Below are 5,482 nucleotides of genomic sequence, written 5' to 3' on the forward strand. Positions count from 1 at the left end.
TCATACTTATATAGGTTGCAGATCGGATGGTGTACCAGTCGTGGGGACTGATTGTTTCCATTAATTTTGGTTTTCTGCTTTCTTCTTTGCTCTTGACGAGGAGAGACCCATCGTTACATCTAGATGGCAGCTTGCTAGCTTTTAAGATCCCAGTCGCTACAAAGGAGTAGCTTCTTATATTTATTTGTTACCTTTTGTGTATTTTAGAGAAACAGCTTACTTCTTATTCCTAGAATGAGGTCAAGAATAAAGACCTCTGATTCCAGTCTCAGGAGAGTTTGAATTTGATCCTTCAGCTACAGCAGACCATTGGAGGTGTTTAGCCATGAACTGACCTTTAGGTCATGTCATTGGAAAGGGGGTAGACTTGGCCATCAGCAAGTGTCAGGGAGGTGAACTGGATAACTGGAGTGAGATGGGACTTAACCTTGTACCTGACTCCCAAGTTGCCCAAAGCAAGGCAGGCAGGTGAGTTGGTTGGCAGACATTTGTTGAAGGCCTACTATGTTTCAGGCTCTGGCTGAGGAGGGAGAGAGGTAGGAGATATTGTGAGTCAGTTTAGCATTGCTGTGCACTTGATGTGTGTCCAGTGCTCTGCAGAGGGCTGAGGATTTAGAGGAACAAAATGCAATTCCTACCCTCAAGGAACACTATTCAGTGGTTAATACCTGTCTGGTTCCATAAATCAGTCTAGTAGGTGAATTATGCTTTTAGACAGAATGATACTTAAGTTATGTAATGGCCTGTACTGAAAGGGCACCTGCTGTTCCAGGGGGAACCTTTGTGTTGTTGGATTGTGGTGGTGGTTTCTGAGGGTCTTAGGGGAGGGACTGGGACAATTGGGGTGTGTGAGGTTACTTGAAGACCTCAAAACAGCAGCTGTTTACCAATGGGTAAGGAAATACTTAAATATTTTAGCAACCAGTGTTGCTAGATTTGTGTACTGGTGAATATCAGCCCTTCATGTGGCTGTAACAATTATATTAATAGTGCTATTGATGCAATAAATAGAATTCGGAAGGAAGATGGGGCAATCTGCTTCCGTAGTGATACTGCCTCGGAAACCCAAGGAGGGGTTGCCATGAGTCGGGTCCGACTCGACGGCACATAACAACAACAACAACAACAACAACAATTGATGCAATACTTGCCGTACACACAGGACATGGAAGAGAGAATGATTAGAAAAGCTTCATGAAGGAGGTGATGATTGAGCTGGGTTTTATAAGATGAACAGGAGTTTGGTAAAGAACTTTCCTGGAAGAAGGGAGAAGTTGCTCAAGAAGACCAGTGTGTGAAATAGCATAGGACTTAAGGGGTTCATGTTTGAGGGATTTTGTGTTCAAGTGACCATGAGCACAGTGGTACCATTAACTGAGCAGGGAAAAAAAGAGAAACAACACACCTAAATTATTTTCCTCTCAAAGGCAGGGTAAAAGATTCAAGGAGGATTGTTGTTGTTGTTGTGTGCCGTCGAGTCAGCCCCGACTCATAGCGACCCCTCCTTGGGTTTCCGAGGCAGTATCACTACGGAAGTAGGATTGCCCAACCTTCCTTCCGAGGAGTGGCTGGTGGGTTTGAACCGCCAGCCTTCTGGTTAGCAGTCAAGTGCCTTAGCCACTATGCTACCAGAGCTCCTCAAGGAGGATTAGGCAAAAAAAAAAAAAAAAAAAAAAAAAAAAAAAAGTATGCATGTGTTAGTAATTTAGCTACCATGTACCAGGTGTTAAGCATTTTATAAGCATTGTTCTAATGCTTCCAGTAACCCCAGGAGGTAGGAACTTTTATTTACTCATTTTAGAGATGAAGGAATCCATCACCAGCATGTTCAGTGGCAGGAATAGGATTAGAACTTGGGTTTGTCTGACAGCAAAGCTTGAACGTTCTTTTGTATCCCAATGTTGCCTTTGTATCCCATGAATTTGTGGCGACATCCAAGAGGAACAGGGTACTTTTCTTACATAAATGTATAAATTGTAACACAAACTAGAGGTATCGGTATCCTCATCTGTAAAATGGGAACAGAAAGAGGGAGCCTCAGCTCCAGTGCTCTGAGTGCTCCCACTCCCCTTGGCAGGGCCACAGCTGGAAGAAGGCTGCTTCAGTCTCTCTTCCCTGCTGCCACTGGGCAGCTTTGACTTCACATCCACACTTGTGAGACCATGTCCTGACTGTGACACTGAGAACACACTGTTGGCATGCATGCAGCATATTTCTGGTCTTGTGGTAGCTTTTCCAGAGTAAAACAATAACCTGATTCCTTGTTAAGATGTGGCTTCTCCTGTAACTTGACTTTAAGGAGAGAACGTGCTGTTCATACTGAGGCTACTGTGCTGGGCTGTGTGTCCTTCATATTTCTTATTTTATTAATAAATTGTTGTTCTGTCACCTCCCAACAATAAAAGAAGAAAAGAGAAGGGGGCAGGGAAGCAAAACCAACTGAGAGGCAGCATAGTGGTGGTTAAGAGCAGAGGCCTTAAGCTAGATCACATAGATTCAGTTCTCAGCTCTGTCACCGACTAGCTCTGCTTCTATCTGGGCCTCAGTTTCCTCATCTGTATGATGGGAATAATGATAGTAATCCCTAATTTATAGGGTTTTTGTGAAGGTTAAATGAATTAATATTTGTAATGTGCTTAGAAAATTGCCTGACATATACCAAAAAGTAAACTGCCATAGAGTCGATTTGACTCATAGTGACCCCCATTGGGTTTCTGAGGCTATAAATCTTTATGGAGTAGATCGCCCCTATCTTCCTTCTGAGGAGCAGCTGCTGAGTTTGAACCACTGATCTTCTGGTTAGCAGCCAAAGTCTTTATCCTCTATGCCACCAGATCTCCTTGCCTGGCATATAATAAGCACTAATAAGTGTTTAATAAACATTAACAGGAAAAAGTATATAATTGGGCCCTGTCTTCTTCTGTCCTTAAAGGTGTTACATAATATGATTTCTCATGCATTCTGGTTTTTCTTTGAGACCTAGCAGGTGAGCATATAAATCTGACTTCTGTTGTGTGTAGTAAGAGTGGGGTGTAGTCAGAAGTGTGTAGTCAGAAGGGTGACGTGTGGTCTGGGGTGACTATTGTGATAGCTGCTTTGCCACAAGAACTTTACTGGCTATGGGAAATATGTGACTAAGAGGTATCAAGTAGAATAATAATTTTTCTTTTGCTGGTAGAATAGAGCTCAAGTTAAATGGCATTGCAACTAAGTTGATTTATCAATTAATTTTCTTGGCATCATACTCAGTAAACTACCCCCCCATTTGTTGTACTGTTGTTGTTGTTGTTATGTGCCATACTGTAGTGGTTTGTATGTTGCTGTGTCGCTGGAAGCTATGCAACCAGTATTCAAATACTAGCTGGCTAACCTATAGAGGACAGGTTTCAGTGGAGCTTCCAGATTAAGAGACTGGGAAGATTGCCTGGCAAATTACTTATGAAAATCTGCCAATGAAAACCCTATGCAGAAGCAGCAGAATATTGTCTGATATAGCTCTTGTGGCATAGTGCCTTAGGCATTTGACTGATAACCAGAAGGCTGGTGGTTCAAACCCACCAGGCACTCCTTGGAAGGAAGATTGGGCAATTTACTTCCATAGTGATACTGCCTCGGAAACCCAAGGAGGGGTTGCTATGAGTCGAATCTACTCGATGGCAGTGAGTTTGGTTTTTGGTTTATAGTACTGGAAGATGACCCTTCTATAGATGTTGGAAGACATTCAAAATACACAGTAGCTGCAACAATAGAGACACATATCCAGCAATCATGAAGATGGCTCAGGACCTGGTGACATTTTGTTCTGTTGTACATGGAGTCACCATGAGTTGGGGTTGACTCATTTGCATTTAATAACAGCATTCTGCAACATAGGCATCAGTAGTTTTATCTGGCTGGGCTAATCAGTGGGTCATTTTCAATTTGGCTTTTAGAAAAATTTAGGGGCTACATAAAGAGAAACAGCAAAACATCTGGATTCTGTCCTTCAGGGTTTAAGGCTCAGCTCTGCCACTAACATGTTGTATCCCCATGGGCAAACCACCTCATCTTGGGGCCTCCACTTACTCTTCTTTTTCTTATTGTTTCTTTACTGCTAAAATGAGAATGTTGCATGCCAAGTGAGTGGTGTTCTGTGAGTAGTCTTCCTTCTTGCCAGTTATATGTGGAATACTGAGGAACTTTTTTTTTTTTTTTTTTAAATCTGGTTTGTTGATGGGGTACCTGTCAGCAAAAGAAACAAACTAATTGTTTTTGTTACCTAGTGCTGCTGACAAGAATATATACCACAAATGGGATGGCCTTAACAAACAGGAGTTTATTCTCTCACAGTTTGGAGGCTTTAAGTCCGAGTTCAAAGTGCCAGGCTTTAGGGGTTGGGTGAAAGCCCCTCAGCATTGGGGTCCAGCTCTGCCTCCTGCTGCTGGCCCACTGGAGCTAGAGGCGTTTCTTCACTCAGACAGCTGCTGGCTGCTGAGGCTGAGAAGCCCAAGGTTGACAAATAAAAAGGCACAGTCCCGATGTTACCAAATCACACGGCAGGCCATTAATTCAAGTTCATTGTCAGTCCCAGGGTCGGCAGAGCATGGCAGGCTGCTGAACAACGACACTGCTACATGCGGGCTCCAAGCGTGCCATAGGCTAGAGACCATTCCCCAAGGCTTCTGCTTATATACAGGAAGTGGACCACATTCCCTAAGGCAGCTACTCAGCTGCTCCCAGTAGATTCTACCATGGAGTTGATTACTAGTCTCATCATGGGGAATACTACATCTAGCTGCCCAGCCATTCAACCAGGCCCAGCCAAGTTGACACACAAACTGAACTACCACACTAGTCATACTAATATTTCTCTACATTTGGCAGTTGTACCAGTAAGAAGGCTCATTTCAGCTTCATACTGTTTCTAATTCCCAAAATATATCTGTGTATCCTATAGAGTAATGCAAAATGAGACCATATAGTTACCACTCGGGTTTTAGAAGTTGGTTGGGATGGAGAGACATTTTAACTATTAGGCTTTAAGTGATGTCAGTACAATATAGTACATTTTCTATGTCTCTTCTATATAAAGGTGATTGAGCCCTCAACCATGTCGTGTCTCAGGATTGTTCCTGTCATAGCTTATCCTTTTAAGTCTGTACCAATCATAGCAAGTTTTATCCTGTTCTGTCAACCTCATTGTGTGAAGACTCATGGACAACTAAGTTTTTCCAAGGAAAATGTAGTGACCATAACTTCTGTGGGGTTTGAAGGCAGAAGGGAAGTGTAGTAATGCTGGGAATTGAAATACTAATGTTAACATAGCCATGTAGAGTGCATGTAGACATGATTGAAGTCTATAATATAAGCTGCTATGGTGTATGTGATAGTTAAGTTTGTGTGTCATCTTGGCTAGGCCTGGTTGAGTGGCTGGGCAGCTGAATGTAGTTATTCCCCATGGTGAGATTAGTAATTAACTCCATGGTGGAATCTATTGGAGCAG

The sequence above is a fragment of the Orycteropus afer genome, unplaced genomic scaffold, assembly GCF_000298275.1.
Source record: "Orycteropus afer afer isolate SDZICR_OR568_19922 unplaced genomic scaffold, OryAfe1.0 scaffold00032, whole genome shotgun sequence".
NCBI classification, from domain to species: Eukaryota; Metazoa; Chordata; class Mammalia; order Tubulidentata; family Orycteropodidae; genus Orycteropus; species Orycteropus afer.